Source organism: Acinonyx jubatus, chromosome B4 (assembly GCF_027475565.1).
Source record: "Acinonyx jubatus isolate Ajub_Pintada_27869175 chromosome B4, VMU_Ajub_asm_v1.0, whole genome shotgun sequence".
NCBI classification, from domain to species: domain Eukaryota; kingdom Metazoa; phylum Chordata; class Mammalia; order Carnivora; family Felidae; genus Acinonyx; species Acinonyx jubatus.
In genome coordinates this window covers 73338900-73363460 of record NC_069387.1, presented here as the reverse complement: position 1 = coordinate 73363460, position 24561 = coordinate 73338900, and the positions used below count along the sequence as shown (strand labels likewise).

The following is a 24561-nucleotide window of genomic DNA, read 5'->3' as shown; positions in this document are numbered from 1 at the left end:
TGTATATATATATATATATATATATATATATATATATATATATTTCACAGGGATACGTGTTTTTTTAAAAGGCTGAATGTGTTCACCACTTTAGCCTGTAGATTTATTTCCATTTTCCAAATTTAGCTCTAGCACGCACAGATCCCAGCCCCTATGTGTAGGGTGTTTGTGGACTTCCTAACAATATTTTGAGGCCTGAATGAACTTTGGCTTAGGGGTAGAGGTTACAGAGGGAGGCAAGATTTTCAACTGGAAAACGGGTGGAATTTGGACTGATCGACTTGAGACTAAAAAAACCGCTATTCCTTTTGTTCTTTCTAGCATCTCCCCCACCCACCGAGCGCTCCTCAGGCTAGATAGTGAAACGATCCAATGCCGGTGTCATTTTGTACTTCAGTTCCAAAATAGGAACGTTTTATACTTTTTTCTGTATTGTAATAGGTAGTTTTGTATGAAATATTTTCTCTTCTTCCCTTGTACCCCATCCTTTCCAACATTGTGCTTTCTCTCTGGGCTTATTTGAAAATTTTACTCTGTTTTATACCAAGCTTGTTTAGTACATTTTTCTATGTTTTACCACAGGTTACAATTTGAAAAGAAAACTATTTTTTTTAAATATTCCATTGTTAACTGAATGTTACTGTTTCCACTCCAGCAACTAGATGTCCTACCTTTTTCATAACTGCCTGCCTTTTTGGGGAAGACCACCTTTTCTTTCTTTCTTTCTTTCTTTCTTTCTTTCTTTCTTTCTTTTCTTTTCTTTTCTTTCTTTCTTTCCTTCCTTCTTGTGTTTTTCTATAGGAAATAAATAGCTTTCTATTTATGAGTTGCTGAGACCTTTCACATTCTCTGTTAGAAAGCTGTGGCATGCAGGCTCATTGTAGGACTCCTGTACATGGATTCTTGGTACTTAATGTATTTCAGTGGCAACTTGAAAGGTGGCAATATGGTATAGATTCTGATTATGAATCAGAAGACCTGAGTTTTTTCAGGTGCTCTTGCTACTGTCTGGGGGACTCAGAACAAGATAGTTCTCTGTATTTATTGTTTGTCCATTTAGATAACATCTGTCTTACCTTCCTCACAGACTTTTTGTACAGACCAAAGCAACAAATATTTATTGCCATGTATAACAGAAAATGAAACATGCAACAAAAGCACTTTGAAAAATATATAAGGAATTGTTGAGCCTGTGTGAACGTGGACCCCCTTTCTGGTCAATACATTTTTGTACAAGGGGAAGTTAGTGATCCTGAGACCACCCTACATGGGTGGACCAAGCTGAGACATAGGTTGTGGCCCAGGGTGGCTCAATGGGAACCACCCATTTGACTATATTTGGGTCTATATTTGACTTCTGTAGTGGGCTATTTTTCCAGAGAGCTAGCCACAAGATCAGGACTAGCATCTGGAAACTTAATTTCTCCTTTATTTAAGGGTGGGCTTTGATGACCAGGGAGGGGAAAAAAAGAGGTTCTTGCATTACATGGCTAAGGGCATGCTACCAATATCTTATCTAAATTGCTTTAAACTGAAGCCTATTGCTTTCCTTTTCTCCTATCTTCCATTCTTCTCTGTGCTCAGTGCTCGTAATGACCTACCTCCCCTTAAAAAGGAACACTCGAGAGATGATGAACTCTATCTAGATATAGAGCCTTCAACAGAAACCACAGTCCCAACAATCACTCCTGGACCCTGTACAGAGAAAATCAGAATATTTGAGAATACATGGCCCAAGGCATGGAGGTTAGTTCTGTCCCATTTTTTTGCCTGGGACCCATCGTTGCTCCTGGGAGTCCTGTTTGGGGTTGAATGTAAGAGTTCTTTTCCCTCTTCCTCTCCATCATGGAGACTGTGTATAAATGTGTAAATTGACTTCTCTATATATGAGATGCTTCATACATGTGTGTGGTATCAAATTTTCTTTAGCCCCTCTAATTGTGTAATTGTGCCAGCATCTTCTACCCACTGTCCCTAGCAATGTTAGCCCCAAGTTTTAGTGTCCTGGGGCAGACAAAGGTAGCCTGAAAAAGTACTGCCAGCAACCCCATCCCATAGTCTGTCCATCACCACCTGGTTTCACATGGCTTATAAAAGACCTAGAGGAGAAGGAGAGGGTTCACTTAAGAGCACCAGTGTTTTTAATGTTTCAGCTTCTGGTCATTCTCCCTTGCCATCCCTCCAGCTCTCAAATATGTCTTCAGAGTAAGAGAGACAGATAACTGACACTTAGACTTTGTCTTCTCCCTTGCTCCACCTGGATGGGCCAGGGCAAGGTAGAATATACAGTCTCAGGCCCTGTTGGTGATTCAAACAGGCTATATGCTGAGCCCCTGGAGAAGTTGCCATGTTTCCCTGCCCAGGAGGAACCTGCCCATAGCTTCAAATTCATCCTAAAATTTTGGAGGGGACAAATAAGGCTGAGCCAGCATCTTTCCTTATAGCCCAGGGCCTATTTCACCTGTGCTGAGTCCTAACACTAGCTATCTATTAAAGAGCCCATCTAGTAAGACTACCATTCCCAGCTTTGGAGATGAGGAGAGACCTAAGGGTATGTGGGGTCATGCTGGTCATCCACTCATGAATCCCCTGTAGAATATAAAAGAGAAACTAGAAGACTTTGAGCCAGAAAATAAACCTTAAGATAATGTTAGTGCAGGCTGCCTCTTTGGTCTGTTGGGGATAGGGTAGGGATAATTCCAATTATGAGTGGTTGGACCAAATATCTAGAGTCTTGTCAAAGTCTAAGATTCTGAAACATTGAGGGCCATAATCCTGCTTGGAATAGAATTCAGTCAAAGTAAAGATTCAAAGTTTAAGGCCAGTATGAATATGGCTTCGTCATAATAATAAGGCCCAGGTCAGAGTCTCATCCTAATGCAACAGATCATGGCTGTTGCCTTTTCTCCATTCTCAGCTGACAAGTAGCCATCAACTGCTTGACTCCTGGAGAATGTCCTTCCCCCTCTGCAGAACCGGAGTGTCCAGAAGGGAAAGTTTGAGAAAGAGAGGTACATGGAGCCCAGGGTCTTCAATCCACTGGACACCCTTCATTCAGTTTACTCCTGTGTTCCTTTCACAAGTACCTGTAGAGCACACACAGACCCAAATCCCCATCTGCCTGAAGCCTTCCTGATTGCATTATCTTAAAATCTCTTACTAGACCACTGCAGCCCTTATAATCAGAATGATATAATTCCACATGGTATTTGTATTGTATTCTTTAAAAAAAAATTTTTTTTTAATGTTTATTTTTGGTTGAGAGGAAGAGCATGCATGAGTGGGGGAGGGACAGAGAGAGAGGGAGACACAGGATCCGAAGCAGGCTTTAGGCTCTGAGCTGTCAGCACAGAGCCCGATGTGGGGTTCAAACTCACGGACTGCGAGATCATGACCTGAGCTGAAGTCGGACACTGAGCCGTCTGAGCCACCCAGGCTCAGGCACCCCTGTAGTATGTCTTTTACATCAGGAATGGTCTGAGACCCATTGCCACAGAGGGCAGGTGAATGATTTGGTGCCTTTTCTTCAAGCCAGGAGTGCGAGCTGCTTCTCTGGCTGACCAGGGAGGAATGGGGGTAATTGCATTAAGCACTGACTCAGAAAGACAGCATTTTGAGGATCAGAGAACGAGGGCTGCCTATGGCAGCCTGCAGTGGGGCTGTACCTCCTTTGTGGTTCCAAACAGGTCATCTTTGGTCCAACACCTAAAGCCCCACTCGGCCCTTGCACATCTTCCTTGGCAGGTTAGCCTACCCTTGTGGGGTCATAGTCTCTGTCCCAAGGGGCTAATCAAAGTGTTTTTTTTCTAACCACACATCTTTCTGGTTTTCTCCATCTTTTTTTATTTCCAGTGATGTACATCCCTTGTAGATTGAGACTGTGACTCCCTGTCTTTCTGCCTTGCCCTTTAAATGGACCATTTTACGTGCTGCCTGTCTGTGTCTTGTCTGTTAGCCAGAGCTAAGTTCCTGGAGGGCGTTTGCCTCATCTGATACTCTGGGGAACCCCTTACACTGGGTCTTTAATAAGCATGTGTTTAAAGCACTGGACTCAGGAGCCCTGGAGGGTGGTGTGAAGATTTGGTTTGACCAAGGAAATAAAAGCCACCTGTCCTCAAAGGCCATAGAGTCTAACTAGTTTGGAGGCTAGGCAGACACCAAACAGTGGACCTCATCAAGAAGGCCGACTCGTAGGCACACGGTCCACTTTGAAGCTGGCTGTGGATGATGGAAGGACAGAGGTGGAGATAAGTCAGGGATGGTGTTGCATTTATCTACTTACATGTGACTCTCCCTACTTCTTAAAGGTTGATTTATTTAAAATAAATTCTGTGGATTTTGCTTTCTTGCTTTGACTGGAAACTCCCTGGTAAAAAAGGACTTGGTGGTGTTTGTCTCTCTAAGACTGTCTCTCTGTCTCTTTGACTGTTTATTCTGTCTCTGTGTCTGTGTCTCCTGATCCAAGTGGGACCAGTGATTGGATCCTCAATGTGGTCTGGATTCCTGAGTCCACCCCTTAACCAGGAGTCTGAATACTGTTCATTCATTCATTTCATTCCACATACCTGGAATTGAAGCCTGGAACGCAAATAACATGCAAATCCGTGGCTCTCCGGCACTTTTTAAAACCAGACCTGTCTGTGGAGCTGGCCAGAGAGCCCTCCTGAGCCAAACACACCAGTCAGGACTTCCAACCCACTCTGCTTAACAGCATCCCTTGTCTCCTTTCCCCTCTCCTGCACCCCTTCTTCCTCACAATCTAAAAGAAGTGCTCTACCTGTAAAGTTCACACTCCAGAGAATAAAACATAAGGAAGCACCAGCTTCTGAAAAATCTTCCACTATGTTGATAAAATGGTTTTATCTGTGTGAGTTAGAATGAGTCTCTTATAGCCTCCAGGATATTCTTGAGTTCTGATATTTTTCTAGGCATGGTTAAGATTTTTTGGCCATTTGAAAATGGTTGGAGCAAGGAGGGAAGCCTTCAAGCCATTCTTACTTTCTGATTCCTGAATGTGGTTAAAGGTAGCTGATAATTGCCTGGATCTGCATGTCCATCACCAAACAGGGAGAAGACTCCTTCAAAGTGGAACCTGGATCAGATCATGAGTCAAAGTCAACCTCTGTCCCCAGCTGCTCCTGGGATGCCTGGCGTGGCCTTGCACTGCAGAAAGTTACAAAGGGCCTGGGGAGAAGGTGGGGAGGCTTGTTCTGTTCCTTAAGGAATTCATGTTCCAGACACTCTTCTGAACTCCAGGGAAACTGTTTTGCTTCCTTGTGTACCTGTGTCCCATTTCCCATCAGCCTATCACCGGTCAGTGATCTCTGCCTACCATGGCCTACGAGGCCCTACACTGTGGGCCCACCACCCCTCCAACAGCCTCCCCCACCCCTCAGCTCAGGCTCACTGGTCTCGGCCACACAGGCCTCCTTGGTGTTTAACAAACCAAACTTGCTTCCACCTCACAGAGGTTCTACTTCCTGCTTCCTGTGTCTGGAGGGCTTTTCCCCAGATAGACTCCCTTGCTTCCTACAGGCTCTGGTGCACTGTCAACCCCACACCTCAATTCTCACACTCCCTGGCTCCATTGCTTTCATTCCTTCTCCATAGCATTTCCGATATGACTCTATTATTTACTCATTTGTTCTGTCTGTCCCTCACTAAAATCCTATTCATTCTGTGTCCCAGGTGCCTCGAACAGTGGAAGGAGAGGATTGTTGAAGGAGTGAAGGAATTACTCAGCGTCCCTTCCATTTTGACAGCCTCTTCTCCAAACCTTGGGTCTGGTTTACTGTAAAAGCCGGGGTCTCTGGCTTCAAATGCATTATCCACCTAGCAGAACTATCTCCTTCCAATAACATTAACAGTAAGAATAAGCATTTATTGAGGCCTTTTGTGCCAAACACTTTATATACATTACCTCATTTAATCCTGACAAGTGCATGACGTAGGTGCTGTTACTATCCCTATTTCTCAGATGAGAAACCACAGAGCTTAGGGGTTGGCTAAGTTAGCCCAAAGTCTCAGAGTGACAGTGATAGGAAGAGGGACTCCAAGCCAAGAACACATGTCCCCAAATCCCTTAGAAAGCCCCATGAGGTGCTGCTTCCACACAGCCAGCACTGTTGCATCTTAACAGGGCAAGCACCTGACGTGGACATCATGGGAGCTCTATCAATGTGAAACCAAAGAAGAGAACTTTGGTGAGGTCTGCAAAGGCTAACCCTCCCTCTTTTGTCTCCTGAGAGGGATTGAGGTCCTTGTCTCTTCACCTTAGATTGGAGGGTCAAGCGGCATGGTGGGGTCCCTCTGCCTTTGGGTTCATTTCCTCTCGGCTTCTCCAGAAAGAGGTACCGAGGAATTCCCTTCACGCCTCCTACCACAACCCGTTCTCCCACTGCCTTTCTTTTGCCTCCCACTCTCATCCCCAATTCTGGGTTGCCCACATTAGCACGTTTTCCTTTGAGGCCTCTGGTCCTAACCTAGAAGGGGGAAGGGCTGAAGATGGGAGGGTGATGAGGAGGGAGACACCAAGCAGGTGGGGCTCATCCCCACAGGGGCCCAGGAATCAAGGGTGTGTGCGTGGGGGCATCTGGAGACATTTCTGGTGTTCCACAGTGTTCCATTTTGTCTTTTCGCTTGTTTCTGTGTCTCATGCTCTGTCCCCTCAGTATGGAGTTTCCTCAGCCATTCCAACTGGTTTGAGAATCTCAGGAATGTGTAGCCCTGTGCCCTCCTGCTCCCCACCCCCACCTCCGTACACAGAGCCCCTGTAGAGGTGGAACTTAGTTCAAGCTAGAGGCCGGCCGAGTGGGGGAGGGTCCTCCTCTTTTACTGGAGAAGAAAGACAACACACCCTTCCTCCCACCCTCTCTCTGATTTCTTCCCCAAAATCAGTCTGCCACTTGCAGCTCCCTCTCACACAGACTGGCCTTTCCCACCCTCACCCCTCACTGGGGGCCTCTGTTGATGGTAATTACTCCTAATTGTTTTCTCTTGGCTCACGAGGCCTTCCTTGCCTGCCCTGAGCCAACAGTTCTGTGTCTGCTCAGAAAATGGGCTCAACTCAGACCAGAGGCAAGCCTCTTTGGGTCTCAAAACCCAGACTTTAGATCTAATACAGAGGGCAGTTTTGACCACGGGTGAGCTGTAAGGAAGGCTGCTGCTTGGACTCAAGGCAGATTGCAGCAAGAAATACTGATCAGACTTCAGGAGCACATTCCAGCAGCAAGGCTCCTGGAGAAGCTCTAAGCATTTCCTTCCATGAGGATCTTAGTAGCAGAGAGCTTGGGCCTGGCCTGGGGGACTGGACTCCTGAATGGGGTCTCTGAGCCCTGCAGCTGAGACCTTGGTGGTATGGAGCTGCCTATCTTACCGTCCAAGGCCTTTCTCCACCGGAAGACCAGCCTCCGGCCCCATACATCATCCTATGCCAGTGGGGTGAGCAGGCCTTTTGCCAGAGCTTGAGACGAGACCATCACAGTCACACACATGTAAGCATGGAGGCTTTGTATTGCTCCCTCCTGGTGCCCCCAGCGTCTGGATCAATACTATGGTAACTGGTGTAGGGAGGAAGATGAGGGTGAGAGAGGGGGACTGGGGATGGTGGGGGTAGACATGCACACACTGTCCCTTTTTCCCTCTGCAGGGCTGCTGACCCTGATTCATTCTACCTCCAGAGGAAGATCCTTAGTGATCCAGGGCTCTTTAGAATCCTATATAGCCCTTGGAAAATTATTTTGGGGTGTTAGCCAGAGAGAAGAGAGGACATAGAAGTGTTTAATTAATTAATTAATTCAAAAATAACTAAGTGCCTACTCTATGCCAGATCCCTGTGTTAGGTGCTGGAAATGTCCTCAGTCTCCCAGTCCAAGCACATAACACTTTGCTCTGGTCCCAGCCTAAAACATTTTGTCCCCAGGCCCTGTTCCTGGCACCACCACCATCAGCCTGAGCCTCCTCTCTCTGGTGCATTCCACGCCTCCCTGACTCACTGCTACTTTGCTCAGCTGCAGAGCACATTTTCTAGTGAGCAGAGAAGCCTCTGCAAGAAGGGGCCTGAGGAATAGACATGAGGATGGAGAAAAGGCCAGTTTCACTCAACCCCAGACCTCCAGGGGCGTCTCAAAGACCTGCTATAAAGGGTCTGAGCTCAGAGATTTCCTTTAGATTCTGGAGTAAGATGGCTACACCGTCTAGACCTGGGTCTCTCCTTCCTTCTTTCCCATGATTGGACCAAGGAATCAAATTAGGTTTGTTACTTTTTTAAAGTAAACTCTGTGCCCAATGTGGAGCTTGAATTCACAACCCCAAGATCAAGAGTCACATGCTCTACTCACTGAGCCAGCCAGGCACCCCAAATTAGGTTTTTATCAGAATGTCTACTTGGATCTGAGAGTGTCTTTTTATTCATCCATCCACCCATCTACCCATCCGCTTATCTATCTTCTGTTCATTCAACCATTCACTCATCTATTTTTTTAGGACCTACCCTGTGACAGGAACTGGGAAGAGAGGGATGAACATGGTATGGTTGTTGGTCTATTCTTTGGTCCCCAGGCTATCCCTCTCAGTCTCAGCTACTGCCTCAGAAGCTAGATCTCTCTTCTCCCCTCACATGGGGGGCCAGACTCCAGCTGAGGAGGTCTCACGATAGGTAACTAGGAGTCCTGAACCAATGACCACTGGTAATCGGGGCCAGTCAGGGGAGTGGGGGCCAGGCTAGTGGTTGGAGGAATGAGGAGGCACTTGGCCAGGCCACTGAGCCCATCACTGTGGTTTGGCTCCTTTGGTGAAAAAATAGCCAGTTTGGACAAGTGTCTGCCTGTGTCCTGAGCTCTGGGTTGCTCCCAGACAGGAGTCGCTCCATTAAACAAACCACAGCCAAGGGCAACAGGGGCCCAGAGAGGACTAGAAGGGGGAGTGGGAACATAGGGCTCAGGACAGGACTTGAGCCAAGTCTGTCCATCCCAGGCATAATGGTGCAAGTGAGGCCTGCTTGGTGGGTTGGAGGTATGCGTGTGCATCATGAGAGCTGCAGGTGAGTCTGGAGAGAGAAGCCAAACCCAGACTCACAAAGAGAAGACAGCTACAAAGGTAAATAGGATCGGCAATCTAGAATCTGTTTTAGGACAAGAGTTGAAGATTCTTCACCCCAAAGCACCCAGATAGGTACAGAAGGTTATGACGGCACCAGAGGGTGTGTGTGTGGTGTGTATACTCTAGTCACATATGAGTTTGGGTCTTTATTATTTATTTTTTCTATGTCTTCCACTTCATTCTAAAATCAGAAGGACTCTGAGTGGTTTCGGCTTCTCTGGGCCTCTCCTCCCCTTCCCACGTGTGGCTGAGGGCGAGTTAATGGGACCTGTACACACAGAGGCTCACACAGCCTTGAAGACAGAGGCCCATTCATACCAGGACACTGCGGCACCTCTCTCCCAGGCTGGCCTGCGGTCCTGCTCCTGTGGTACCAACACGCACAAGTGAGAGACGTGCGCCTTTGCACATGCAACCTTGCTCTCAAGCACACACATACAAAGCCACACTCAGGCTCTGTTAACCCTTCACTTCCATGTGCAGGGCCTCTGGGCTCTTAGTATAGGATCTGGCTTTGCCTTTCTCAATCCCTTTACGCAGCCCAAGTCCCATCTGAGTTCATCCTTGAACAACCTCGTCAGGATCCCAGGGAATCCACCATGGGCTTGCAAAGCCTCCCAGTGCCCAAGACGGGGAGTGAACACAATCTCAATCAGAGACAAGATGGAAGCATTTCCCTCAAAATCAAGGACTATTACAGTCTGGGTTCAAATCACTGCAAGCTGTGGTGCCTCAGACAAATTATTTAACCCCTCTGGGCGTCAGTTTCTGAACTGATATGAGTACAGGAAAACTTGAGGTCCACAGATAAGCCTACTAAAATTATATGTAAAACATATAGAATTCTACATTTTGCTAGAAAGAGGCTTCAGAAGTTTAGCCAGCTTCTCATAAATCCCTTGAACACCTCAAAGCTTAAGAACCAGTAAACTTATTTATTTTATCTTATTTTACTTCATTTTATTATTTTTTTCATCATGACACGTATACTCTTAATCCCCATCCCCTATTTCACCCATCCCTTCACCAACGTCTCCTCTGGTAACCATCAGTTTGTTCTCTATAGTTAAGAGTCCATTTCTTGGTTTGTCTCTCTCTCTTTTGTTTCTTTGCTCATTTGTTTTGTTTCTTAAATTCCACATATGAGTGAAATCATATGGAATTTGTCTTTCTCTGACTTATTTCACTCTCTAGCTCTATCCATATTGTTGCAAACAGCAAGATTTGAAAAAAGATTTCATTCTTTTTGATGGCTGAGTGATATTCCATTAGGTATGTATGTATACACACACACACACACACACACGTACACATATACACATACATTTCTTTATCCATTCATCAGTCAGTGGACACTTGGCCTGCTTCCGTAGTTTGGCTATTGTAAATAATGCTGCAATAAACATAAGGGTGCTTTGAATTAGCGTTTTTGTATTTTGGGGATAAATACCTGGTAGTGTGATTAATGGATCAATTATAGGGCAGTTCTATTTTTAATTTTTTGAGAAGCTTCCATACTATTTTCCACAGTGGCTGCACTAGTTTGCATTCCCACCAACAGTGCAAGAGGAACCAGTGAACTTTTGGAACTTTTCCAGAACTTTATAGGAGTTGAGTGCTTGTAAGTGATACAAACATGGCCATTGAAAATCCACTCAATCATCTAAGGTCAGTGTCAAACCCACCCTGTACTACTTAGTGCCTGAAGTTTTCTCACATGACTCCCACTCCTATACCCCCAGCTTGGGGAACTGCACACCTTATATCTATGAAGAGCCCAGGTCAGGCTCAACTGAGGGTCTCCCATCTGATGGACTTGGGATGGGGTCACACTGGGGTCACACTGGAGGGTCAAGCCCAGCAGGGTTTAGGAGGAAAGAAAGAATGGTGATAGATATTAGAAATAATAATCATGATTCTGATGTGTATTGAGTGCTTAACATGTGCTAAGCATTGTGTAACCAACCAATGAAGTGAATATCATTATTCCCATTTTATAGATGAGGAAATGAGTTCAGTCAAAATTGTCAATTGCTCAGGATCCCTCCACCAGTAAGTGGTAGAAGCTAACACTGACAGCAAGTCCGTTTGACTCCAAAGTCTTAAAAAGAGAAGGAGCGAGAGGGCATTGAAGGGACAGCCCCATCCCTGGTGACATTTCAGGTGAATTGAGTACCTCATTGCAGCATTTGGGGCACAAAGCTGCATCAGAAATCTCCTCTGGGGAGAAAGGGCCAGAGCCAGCAGTCTGCCTGAGCCAGTCCTTGGGGGTATGAGGACAGCAAGCAGGCTGGGCTGGAGGCACTGGCTCTTGAGGGCTTTCACCAGGTCTCAAAGACCTCTTTGTTCAGTGCTCCGACTTCTACAAAGAACTCTCCAACCCAGAGTCCTCTGGAACCTTGGCCTGATCCACCAGCATACAAGGGTCTCCAGTCCCACTCACCCTCTGCCAGAGAACAGCTAGCCCCCATGAAGCCATGGGGTCTCTAAAAAGGTGGGTGGCTGAGGAACCAGGGCCAGACAGCTAGGGACAGGGAGTGGGCAGGAGGGACTAGGTCAGGGAGAATGAGAGTGGGGGGGGGCTGCCTGCTGGCTGCTCCCCAAACAAACACATTTTCTCCTTTTGAGGCAGAGAATCAAAGAGTTACCAGCTGTTTATTTTTACATTGCTTAAAAGAGTTTTGCAAATTCTTACCAATTGCTGTTGAAGAGCTCAGAATTTCCCCCAACCACTTGATACAGTTCCCCAACCTCTTTCCACAATCCTTCCCATTGCCCCCTCAGCCTCTGCAATATCAAAATGAGCAGGGGAAGGGGCATCTGGCTGGCTTAGAAGGTAGAGTATGTACGCTTTGATCTCGGGGTCATGAGCTGAAGCTTCACGTTGGGCATAGAGCTTATTATAAAAAAGAAAAAAATACAAGAACAGGAAAAGTAGGAAAATATGACAGTTGAACTCTTAATGGATGTCCTTGCACTTAATTCCAGCCCCTCATCCCCAGACTGGAGTCTAGAAGGAACTAGAGAACACAGGAAGGAGCCCTAGTCCCAAGGAACTCTGGAGGATGCCATGGATCCCCTAGGGACGGGGAGCAAGGAATCTCCAACTCCTTTCCTAGCCCCGCTGCTGGACCCTCCTAACACCCTCCTCTGCCATTCTTGTCACTCTTTTTGCCTTGGCCCTTCTGGATTTGGGCTCCACCTCCTTCCTGAGGGTGAGGATGGTGGTCTTTGTTGCATTTTCCCAACCCCAGAAGAATATGACTTATAGCTCTACCAGAGCCTCATTTCTGTGACTTTGCTTCCTTGTCCTCCTTTGCAAGGGACAGTATGAGGCTGTTCTCAGAGAGCTTTCGTTTCTCCCCACTCATGGAACACTTCCTGCAGGTGCCCTGGTCTCTGCTTGCAGTCACTTCCTGCTCCAGCACAGGCATCTTCCCAGCCTGATAGCCTGGCCCAATTTCACAGCCAATTCCAGAGACTTCCTGTCTTTGCAGAGCAGTGTGACCTAGGGGCCTCAGGGACTGAGATGGTTCAAATGCGGGCTGGAAACTACTTAGGACACCAGTAGGGAGTGGGGACACCAAATAAAAAATTAATCACTTAATTTCCAATATTTGACTTATTTTAAAGTCTAGAAGTAATCACCATGATAAAAGTCACAACTTTGTTGGACTTCGTTACATTTACTTTACCGTTAGAATTGCTTCTATTTTGAATACCAATCCTTTCAAAGCCGGCACTTGTAATGGTTTTAATCTAGCTCCAAGGGCTCTGTGTTGTCTCTAAGCAAGAGAAAAAAAGCATCCTGGAAAAGTCAGCCCTCTGTGTCCCCAAAAAGGGGGGTGGAGGGATGGTGGGGTACCACAGAAAAAGGGCTGAGGATTGTGGCCGAGGGCCTTAGGTTCAACCCCAGAACCGTCATTTGCTACTTGAGGCTTACCCTCTCTGGCTTCCATTTTCTCCTGTCTAGATGGGCATAAAGTTATCCCACTGTCTACTTCAGGGTATTATAATGAAGGTCAGATGGGATTGCAGATGTCAGAGCACATTGAAAATAGTCACAACATCAACATTAATCATCATTAGAGCAAAGAGTGGAGGTAAGATCCTGGAGAGACACCCCAAAGATTTATAGTGGCATTTTGCCCACCTCTTGGCCTCTAAGCCAGCCCAAAGATATCCAGGAAAGGAGACCCCAGGCCTCCTCTCTAATTCTGGCCTCACAACTTTGTGAGAATGGTCTCTGTATTGCTGATAAGCACCTTTTGGTTACCTGAACAACATGTACATTGAACAACAGTGGTTTACGTTTAACCAAGGCCCATTTCCAAAAGGCCTCCCTTGCTAATGACAAACAGGTCTCTCCAGTCTCCAGGGGAAGTGAGCCCATTTGAGGGATCCCTGACCAGGTAGGGCTTCGTGGTCCCTGTGCTGTTGACGGGGACTGTCACATCCAGGTTCGCTGTCTTCCTTCTGGCCGGGGCAGAATGTGGCCTTGTGTGCAGTTTCTATCCCGGCAGGCGCACAGGCGCAACCCACCGGTTGAAACTCGGCCCTCCCTGGACAGCCCTCAAGCACTGCATTTTTTTTCAGTTGCTCTCACCAACCCCACAAATGAAATTATCTTCCCTGCTTGTGCCCTTTGGCTGTTTCTGTTTCAGGGAACCGTGGGCTCAATAAGCTCCACTGTTCTACCCAGCTGGCCAAACAGCCTCGTCTCTGTTTTCCTGGCCAGACCCTGGGGCCTGGAGTCCTGCCTCCGGGAATTCCAGAATTCGAGAATGTTAGAGCTGGAAGAAACCTCAGCCCTCACCCAGTCCTGCCCTAACCGCTGTACAGATGGGGAAACTGAGGCCCAGGGAGGGAGGGGAAGGCTTTAGGAGCTCAGAGCCTCAGCGTTTCCTGTCAGCCTAGCTCATGCAGGCAGCAGCCATAGCCACCATCCCTGGCCTGCTGGCCTGCCTGCCATGGAGAGCTCAGACTCTCCCAGGTAGCCCGCCCCATTGCTGGAACAATAGGAATGTTCTTCCTAATGTCGGGCTAAAATTGGCCTCCTACCTCCGTTTAACACTCACCTATCTGTGCAATCTCCATGGAGATACGACTAGCCTGGACAGAACAACTGGAAGTCAATTCACCATCAAAGGGAATGGAATAGACTGTCGGGGACCATTCTTGGGCAGCCCCTGCCTACAGGACTGGAGAGAAGGCCCAGCGTCTGGATCAGAGGGACCCGGGTTCAGTTTCGCTCTGTTGTTTCAGAGTTGTGTGATGATGGTGTGTTACTTAACCTGTTTAAGCTTCAGTCCCTTGTCTGTAAAAACAGGAATAATGGTAGCTGCCATCTCGAAAGGCTGCTGTGAGGATGCTGTGGGATGAAGTGGAGAGTGATTTGGCATGGAGCTGGTGTGTGGTCAGAATACAGCCGCTGTGGGTTTCATTGATGCTGTTGTAAGAGCACAGGCTCTAGATTCACATTGCCTTCATTTGAATCCCAGCTCCTTCACTTACTATGTAACTTACTTGACATTGGACAAGTTACTTAACCTCTCTGGGCCACATATTCTGCATCAGTTTGGATATTTTTGGTTGTAAGTTACAAAAAAAAAAGGAAGGAAGGAAGGGAGGGAGGAAAGAATCCAGCTCAATTTTCTTAATAATGGACTTTATTAATTCACATGAAAATCCTAAAGTCATGAGAGTTTCAGGAATAGTTTGATCAGGACTTCTGCTTATTCTCTATGATTCTTCTGGCTTTGCCTTCCTGATGTGTTGGTTCATCCTCAGTATGGTTCACCCATGATCCTAAGATGGCTGCAGACAATTCTAGGCCTCCCACCTGTACATATCACAGTCTAGCATAAAACAGAAAGAGAGGTCTTTTCTTCCATCATTATTAAGTCAAGTTCTAGTCTACACTTCACTTGGATCAACCTGAAGGTGTTCCTCTGGCATGAGCTATGGGGTTACCCTGATTGGCTCAGATCTATTGGGGCCTACCCTCAGACCTGGGCCTCCGGTCAACCCTGCCTAGCCTGCAAGTCTGCTACACAGTGTGGGTGGGATATGATGATGGCTGCATGGAGAGGCAACCACCATGCATTTGTAAGGACTAAATGCAATAATGCATGCAAAGCTTTTAGAGCAGTTGTCTGACACCCAGTAAGTGTTAACCGTTTGTCATTAACTATTAATGTTATTCATATCCTGAGCACATTCCATCAGTCACTTTTCAAAGGCACTGCTGAGGGCCAGTTTGGGGGACTGTTCCAGTTGTGTCACCAAGCCCTCTCCTTTCTGTTTTTGTTTTTGTTTTTTTAACATTTATTTATTTTTGAGAGAGGCAGAGATGGAGTGTGAGCAGGGGAGAGGCAAAGAGAGACAGAGACACAGAATCTGAAGCAGGCTCCTGGCTCTGAGCTGTCAGCACAGAACCCGATGCGCGGCTTGAACTCACAGACCGCGAGATCATGACCTGAGCCAAAGTCAGATGCTTCACCAACTGAGCCACCCAGGCTCCCCAAGCCCACTCCTCTCTACCTCACAGCAGCCATGTTGCTGCAGCCCTCCTCCCTGTTTCTTTCTCTCTTGGGCCCCTCCTCAGCCTCAAGCCATTGGGAATGCTTTAGGCCCTGCAGTGCCAACAGCCTGCTCTTGATCATGGCTTCTATAACTCCCTAACCCTCTCCTAGCTCCAGGGTACAGCTGTGCTGCCCAGCTCTTTGTCCCGAAAGTAGGGTTTCCTTTATAGTCTCTCCACATCTTAATTTGTCCCTCCAAAAGTTGCTTTAAAGCATCCTGGACCCTAACTCCATTCTCCCCTTTGATCTGTGTCATTCAAAAAACACCAGCTCGAAAATACAGGGGAAAGATAATACATCATCCTCTGCTGGCTCCATAAATTATCCCAGGAGAGATCAACTTTCTCCTCTGGACAAAAGTTTAAGGGTGTCCTTAGTGGCATGTGTTCTACCAACCTGAGTCTAGGCAGATTAAACCCAAGTCTTGGTGATGCAAAAATGCAGGAGATTTCTTACAGGAAAGAACTTCACATTCATGGTTAGTATTGGAATCTATTATTTTCAGATGACTGATGCTGTGAGCTTCTCTCTGACCTTCTTGCTACAGCAGAGAGAGCATGAGTGGTGCTGGTTACCAAGACTCTGGTCAACACTAGCCCCTTGCCAGAGCCTGGAGAAATGTGTCTGGATCCCTTCTTGTCTTACTGGTGCCATACAACTCAGTCCATTTGGTATCTTTCCATGGATCTGCCCAATGGCCCTGGGAGGTGGTGGTGGGGGGCTTATATAGTTTACAGGTAAGAGTGCCAGGCTGGATGACTTTACATAGTTTGTATAAGATCACCTAGCTAGGGGTGTCTGGGTGGCTCAGTCGGTGAAGCATCTGACTCTTGATTTTGGCTCAAGCCATGATCTCACGGTGGTGAGATAGAGCCCCGAGTTGGGCTTTGTGCTGGGCATGGAGCCTGCCTTGGATTCTCTCTCTCCTTCTGCCCCTCCCCCCCTCAAAAAAAAAATCACCCAGCTAAAAAGTGAGAGAACTGGGACTTGAATCCACGCCTCCTGAATGCAGTGCCAGTGTTCTCTCACTGCTGCAGATCCACGTCTTGCCTTTGGACTGGTCCTTGGGAAAGAATACCTTGAGAAACTGGAGTCAGGCCTGTGTCTTCGTGCACACCCCAGCCTGGGCCAGAGCAGGGGCTGGCCAGTGCAAATGATCAGGGAAGGGCCCTAGAGCCAGCTCTGACCCTGCCTGGCCTCTTCTCCCAGCAGGGGAACACAGTGGGGGATCCCAGGAATTAGACCAAATCCTTAGCTCCATCTGTAAACATGGCTGCAGTCTCTTTCAGATTCCTTGAGCTCCATTCACATCTTGCTGGGTGAATCTCTGTTTTTGGCTTCAGTCTCCTCCCTATAGGTCTCTCTTCTCCATCGGACTTTGATCTTCCTCTCTCCTGGCCTGTTAGTCTCTTGATATCCAGTGTATCTTGGTTGGCCTTTATCTCTTGTTGATGTCACCTTTCTTCCTCTCCCTCAGTTCCTCCTCCTGAACTTCCGGGTCAAACAGGCAAGGGGGGGCTCCAGGAGAGGGGCTGCTGAGCTGCCTCTCCTCCTTCTCTCTCCCCCACCAGTGCCCTCCCCTGGCAGCTGCCCTGCACACTTCTCTTGGGCCCTGGCTCCTCATCACCATAGCCAGGTCTTCCTTGATGTGTGGGGCTGAGACAAGGCACAGGGAGGCCGTTAGAGCCACTTCTCTGGATACAAAAGCCTCTTTCTCCCCCTCAGAGATGAGGTTTCCAGGCAGGTTATTTTTATAGCAGGGCTCAGGCAGGATCCTTCAGAGAAAATAAACAAAGTCCCACACACCAGTCCTTCACACCCCTCAGTCCCTTCCCTGGAGAGGGGTCTGGCCTGGCTGTGCCCGCACAGGGACGCCCACCGCCTCAGAGGGGCTACAGGGGCTGCTGCCTGGCTGGGAGAGGCTGGGAGGTCCAGCTGGGGAAGGAGCACTTGGGAGGGAGACAGACAAAGGTCCTCTGCAGCTGGCCCCAAGGGGTCCGGGAGGAGAGGGCTGAACTCCTGGGGACCCCATCTCACAATGTGGGAAGGGGTCTCCGTTCCATATCTGCAGGGGAGAATTAAATTCAAATTCAGATTTAACCCAAATTTTCTAAATGCCTACCAGGCACCGTGCTTGGAAGTTTCAAACACATTTCGCTTATTCCTCATGGTGGAATCCAGTAGAATTCAGATGGACAAATTGCCATTTTGTACCCACTGCTATATGCCCTGTTTTAGGTGCTTGAAAGACAAGAATAAACGAGACACGTAGGGGGCTGTTCTCATAGAGCTTTCCAACTGGTGGGGGTCTAGATTCCTCAGTACAAAAACGTGAGGTAGGTAGTATTATACTCATTTTGCAGGCGAGAAAACTGAGGCTCAGTGAGATGAATGACTCATCCAGGGGAAGCTTGGGCCTCAGAAGTCAAGGGCATCAGGGATCAGCAATCTCTTGGGGACAGGTTTCAGCTAAGAGGCTGTAAAGGACAAAAAGCCTGAGCAGGGATAAGGGAACAAGGGACGAATCCACATCCAGCCTTCCCGGGGTCCCCGGCCCCCATCATTCCAGATCTAGGGTAGGGCACATGAGGTTCCTAATCCTTGAAGGTAGGCAGGCAGGCAGTGATGCCTCGTCTAACAGAGCCCCAGAAAGGAAGGCCTTTCATAACTAGGTTCCCTGGAATCCCCTCAAAGCTCCTTTATGAGGCAGCCTCAGGTTGAAAGGACTTCATAAATCATGTGCATTCCCCGTTTGGCGACAAAAATACCCAGCCCCTGCACGTCCCTGCCCAGCGGAGGCAAACAGAACTCACTGAAGCAAAGTGCGAGTCCACACAGGCAGCCACTGTCCTCGCCTCCCTCAACAGAGTCTGTCCCAGGACTCAGACCCCTCTCCCTCTCTGGACACAGAATTCCAGATACCAACCATTCACACTGATTACCCTTCAGGAGGAGTGAGCTTCCTTCCACGTGCTTCCTCAGCCCCACTGTTCCTTCAGCCTTTTCATGACTAATAGTGGAATGAAGGAATGTGTTCAGAAGTTCCAAGTATCAGTAGGTAGAGTTCTAGAGCGTTCTTGAAGAGCCAGAGGAGGCCCAAATAACACGTTCTGGTATCTATACTTCGTCGTCTTTAAAATGGAGCTAATAATCCTTGTGTTGTTGTCTTACCAAGAGCTTATACGCAGGCAGTGTTTAGCACAGTGCCCGCCACATGGTGAGTGCTCACAGAGTCCGAGCCACTGTTGGCCCTCCTCCCCGGGAAAAGGCTAAGTATTCACTCATTCATTCAGTTTATTGAGTGCCTGTATGTGCTGGGCACTGGGGGCTCAGGGTCTCCTGACGCCCAGCCTCCGGCCTCCGGGGGTTCACAGAGTGGAGGCTGTTCAGACAGACCTTACCCTCGGGACTCCCAGGATCAGGCAGGGCCGAGTATGGGGCATCCCCTTTAAAGTCCACCGGTTTACTTCCCACCGCTTTCCCTGGTTGCAGTTTGTTGTTTTCATTCTGCTAGGGGCTGACCTCAGCATGGTTTAATGGCCTCGCCTCCTGTGGCCCCTCTCAACTGACACCTGGAATGCCACTCTGCGCCGCCTGGGCCTCGCTGTCGCTGCTAATGAGGTTTCCTAACAAAGCCCTGCCTCGCTGGAGTCTGCTCAGAGGGACTTCTGGACTGCAGCCTGGGGACCCGGGCTCTGTGGGAGGAAGGGGATGTGGCGAGGGGGGAGGGCCGAGGGAACACACATTTCTTTCAGAGAAGGCCGAGGACCGGGTGGGGGAGGGAAGGCCCGCAGCTCCTCTAGGCCTGTGGCCACTGGCCGGTCACTGGGGCACTGATGCTAAACCCCAGGCTCTGGGGCCGTCTCTGTAGTCAACCAGAGCAAGGGCTGAAGGGGACAGGACCAGAGGTAGGGCCTGGGCCTCCAGGGCCACACCTAGCACAGTGCCCTGCACAAGGGGGCCCTGGCTCAGTGTGTGCTGGTGGCCTCTCTCTAGTCTGCAAGATGGCCTTGTGTGTGCCCAGCCGTTGTCCCCTCTGTCCCCTCCCATCTGCCCCGGGGAAGCTGCATGTGCCACCGCTGCCGGTCTTGGCTGCCCCGGGAAGATTCTAGCGTGAGGCCAAACTTGAAGGAAGAAGAGGTAGCTCCACAATGAGCCCTCAAGACCAAAGAGGACTCACCCAGAGAAGAGAAGGCGGTGAGATGGTCCAGGAATAAATGCGTTTCAAGGCTGCAGAGGACCTTCAGACCTGGGAGAGGGAACACTGCTCTCGGGCTCCGCGGAGCCTCTGATCAAGAGAAGTATGTAGAAAACACATCACAGGACATCCACCATCAGTCGACAAATACCTATCAAACACCTACTCCCTGTAAATGACTGCCAAAAGGCTGCTCTTGGTCAGAACTAAACTCCAAGTTCAAGGAAGGGCAGCCACCGCAGGGTACTTATTGCTGCTGTGTATCTGGTGCTGTGCCAAGGGCAGCATCTCATTCAGCCCTCCCAAAAACCTGGGAGGAGGGAGATGTTGCTGTCATCACCCGTCATTACAGATGAAACAACTGAGGACTAGAGAGGGCAAGTAATTGGCTCAAGGACACACAGCTGGTAAGCAATAGTGCTAGAGTCACAACCCCAAGCCTGGCCCTGAGCGTTGTGCTAGACCATCAGTCTGCCTGTTGGGAGGAGGAGATTCAGAGGCCTGGGAGGAGGCTGAGGAAGCATAGGACAGGTTGGAGGTGAGTGGACAATGTACATCGGCAGAGCAGCTGGAGCAGAGGGATCGCCAAAGTGGGGGCACCAGATTTCCAGGCAGTGAGTACATGGGCCTGTGGCATAAACGGAAAGGTGGATTGAGAAGGGCCTGAAGTGCCAGGCTGAGGAGTTGGCCTCTATCCCGTAGGTAATGGGGAGTTATGGAGGGCTCTTGAGTAGTTTGAATTATGGGAGTAGTATTTGAGGATAGCGAGGCCGGCCAGGTGCAGACCTGTATGGGACGGACGGAACCGCATTCGAGGGAGCTGTGACACGTCCCTGGAGCTATATACAGCCCCTCTCCCTGGCCAGTTCAGGGCTGGACCATCCTGCTGACATCAAAACCGTGTCTGTCAGACCGCCATGTCTCCAGGAAACTTCAGATGAGGGCTGAGAGCAAGTGTGCAGCATTCCCAGAACTATTTGTCAGATCTGAGGACCACTTAGACTTATTATTCATTTAATAGCTTCCTTAAATCAACTCTCTCACTCTCTTTTGCTTTACTCAAGGTTACTTGAACTGAAAACTCTGTATCATGGGATTGACATTCTACCTCTCCCTCCAATCACATTGAAATAAATACATTTAAAAATAAATATGTAACTATTAAAATGAAAAATGTTTATCCAAGTTCCGTCTAAAGTCACCCCAGGGACCTCTGCACTTAGGAAATATCGCCTTGGTGACCCTCCCCTCGCTCCTTCCCCGGTTGAAATGACCTCACTCAAAGATTTCACATTTGGAAAAAGCAAGTCAGAAATCATTCAGAGCCAGGGGAGGGGAGGAGGTTGGGCACCAGGGGGCCTCTGCACACCAGTCCCAGTGGGGCGTGAGATGGAGGGGCTGGGGCAGCTGAGGGAGCTGCCTGGGGAGTGAATGAGGCCTTGTTTCCCGCAGTGGCAGGCGGTGTGCAGAGACCGGGCTGCAAATGTAAAGTTTCCAATAACTTTCGTGGATGGTTTTCCAATAAACATGTATGCCGTCTGTCTGGACCAGGAGATGTGCAGTCCCAGGTGCCTGGCGACGGGGCTGGGTGGGGGGCTGCTCTCTGCAACGTCAGGCCTCTGCACCCCTCCCACCGTGTCCCCCCTCCCCAACCCCGACTTGTCCCCTTGTTCGTTCTTTTCGCTGAGATTAGAATAGCTTGCATTTGCTGAGAGCTGAGTGTGAATTCTCTTCACATTTTATCTTACTTAATCCCCACAATCGCTTTATAAGGTAGGTGTTAGCATTGTGCCACTTTCTTTGGTCAGGAAACATGGCAGCACATCAGCCCAGGAGCCCTTTGGACCCAGGTCCGTGTGACCCCAAAGCCCGTGGTCTCAGCCACCTGCACCCTATTTCCACTGCATCGCTCTTCCTCAGCCTCATCAGCGCACCGCCCTCCCTCTCCTCCTCTGCGTCTCTGGTCAGAGCCAGTCTCAGCCAGAAACAGCACGAGAGAAGCTCCTCTCACAACTGACACCACTCATGAATACAGAGGGCTGGTCTGCAGGTCAGTTGAGCTTTCTGACAGGGGACTGACCAATCTAATCTCAGAGACCTTTTTAGCCATTGAAAGTTATTTAATTTATTGGCTCTGGCTTCAGATGAACAGAATAAATAAACGTCAGCTGAAAAGGAAATGGTTTCTGTGGTCTTTCTCTGAATTTGGTCCATCAAAGCCAAGTTCTAACTCTGGTTGGAAGCATGCTCTCAAAAGCATCTTCCAATGGTGTCCTTTCTTTGTTTAGTTGACTTATCACAGGGCTATATGAATTGATAATATATCTTTTTCTTTTTTCTTTTTTTTTTTTTTGTAGATGCTCAGTGGGCTTGTTGGGTCTATCCAAAGACAGAACATTATAGGAGAGGGAACTATCTCAAGAAGTGAGTTTCTCAGATGTCAAGAGACAGAAATGGTGGCCTTGAAGCATTCCAGCTACAGCCCTAGCAAATACTCAAGGCATCGTAGCTTATAATGAATCAATCAGCATGTTGCATTAGCTCCGCTAGCACAGGCCAAACTGACTTCAATCCTCTATTTCTTGGGTCGAGCTTTTTGTAGGGTCCAGTTGATCTGTCAATGTGTATAATCTTCACAAACTCCCAATGTGGAAGCAGTCGGCTGGTACTTTTCACCCATGAAAAAGAGTCTGATCCTCTGTGCAGAAAAAAGTCCATCAAGGATAGGGGTGCCTGGGTGTCTGAGTCAGTTAGGCGTCTCACTTTAGCTCAGGTCATGATCTTGTGGTCTGTGAGTTCAAGCCCCGCATCAGGCTCTGTGCTGATAGCTCAGAGCCTGGAAACTGCTTTGGATTCTGTATCTCCCTCTCTCCGCCCTTCACCCCCTCGCACTGTCTCTCTCTCTCTCAAAAATAAATAAACATTAAAAATTTTTTTTAAAAAAGAGTATATACACCTTTGAGGTGCCTGGGGGGCTCAGTCAGTTAAGTGACTCTTGATTTCAGCTCAGGTCATGATCTCACAGTTCATGGGTTTGACCCCACATCAGGCTGACAGCGTGGAGCCTACTTGGGATTCTCTCTCTCTGTCCCTCTCCTGTTCATGCTTGCTCTCTCTCTCTCTCTCTCTCAAATAAACTTAAAAAAAGATTAAGAGATTTGCTATTTAAAAACAAAAAGATTAGTCACACCCTAGATCAGTCAGTGCATATATGTGTTGTCAAAATCTCAGAAATAGCAGAAGTAAAAACAATGAATCACCAAAGTAGTAATTAGTAGAAATTTATTGTGCACACCAAAAAGACAGTTTGAGAGCAGAGAATGATAGAATCAAACAGTGGAATGAGGCTCTGGGGTATATTGTTGTAAAGCAGCTTATATAGCAAGAAAGCAGGGACTGCTAATTCTTCACGGTGATTGGTTATAGTATTAGAATTTCTTCCTTTTCTTTCCTTTTCTTTTCTCTTTCTTCTTCTTCTTCTTCTTCTTCCAATATTAGAATCTTCTTAACTGACAGGGAATTGGTCAGTGGTTATCTCATATCAACCTTGGGAAACAGTTCTTTGCCTAGGATTTCCAGAGGCACAAGCAAGAAATAATCCAAGGCAGGTTAGTTCTGCAAAATAAGTTACATTCAGCTTTGTTGGTACAAGTAAATTGGTTTTGTCTGCTCAGGGAATTTTCAAGATTGGTCTCTATTTTTTTATTTTAACAGTGTGCACTCAACCCTGCCTTATGACCTCTCTTATTTTATGTTTGCATGGAGATTATAAGCTCCCTGAGGGCAGAGACCACAGACTGGGAAAGTCCTTCTCCTTCCAAGATGGAGCTTAAGACAGGCAGGGCTGGCAGAGGAGGGGGGCAGCGCTCAGGCTCCCTGCATGCCATGTCCACACCTTAATGCTCTGATGCAGCATCTGACAGCGTTGCTGGGCTCCTGGGCTTGGAGCACCATGTTTCTTTTACTTTAACACAAGCAAGAGAGAGAGAAGACAAAAAGATAGGCAGCTAGGGGATCTCAATAGCTGCCCAGCCCAAGCACCAGCAGCCATTGGATGGGGAAGACCGACCAGGAGTGAAGCCTGAGAGTGGGTCTGGTTGCTCCCCTCGCCTCAGCTGGGAAGGTTGCTCAGAGGAAAGAAGTGCGGCCCTAGACTCTGAAGGGTGTCATCGTCACTGAAGGACAGAGGGCGCCTGTTCCAGCAGCCCCTTTGGGGCTGGCATTCCTCTTCAAGCCCCAGCACCTATGGTCATTTTTCTTCCTGATTTATGTTTCCTGTGGAAAGTCTGAAGAAAAACCGTGGAGCATCTTTTGAGTTTGCCTTTGGAAGGGAGAAAATATGCTCCTTCTCTGCTGGGCAAACATCACAAACATTGGTGCTTTCACAATTCAAACACAAGCTGGTTTTCAAAGCCTCCCCGCCTGGCGGCCCGTGGAGCTGTCGCTGTCAGAGGGAGGACGGGCTGCAGCCACCTGGGTTGGGGAGGTTTGCTTTGGGAGCGGAGCTTGGAATTTGTGAATTTTCTACTCCAAGCACATCCAAACGGTGCAGCCACAGTCCCCTTCTGCACAACCTCGTTCAGGCAGCCGGGGCTCCATCTGCCTGGGCTGGGGTGGAGAGCCAAGGGCCTCGGATGACTCCCTGCCCCACCACCCCCCCAAGCCTGTGGCGGGGCAGGG

The 24561-nt window shown here is 48.3% G+C and overlaps 1 long non-coding RNA gene across 3 annotated transcripts; it reads left to right on the top strand.

Annotated features, from left to right (window-relative positions):
- Nucleotides 1–17: 17 nt before the first annotated feature.
- On the top strand, nucleotides 18–22775 carry LOC128316392 (uncharacterized). Of its 3 annotated transcripts, none has more exons than XR_008300229.1 (4): nucleotides 18–1746; nucleotides 5068–5195; nucleotides 5689–18900; nucleotides 19198–22188. It is a non-coding gene; the product is annotated as an uncharacterized LOC128316392 (long non-coding RNA). The 3 variants fall into 3 exon arrangements; XR_008300230.1 differs by lacking the exon at nucleotides 19198–22188 and adding an exon at nucleotides 22239–22775 and having other exon boundaries at nucleotides 21–1746; nucleotides 5689–13202; XR_008300228.1 differs by having other exon boundaries at nucleotides 24–1746; nucleotides 5689–5866; nucleotides 6140–22188.
- Nucleotides 22776–24561: the final 1786 nt, after the last annotated feature.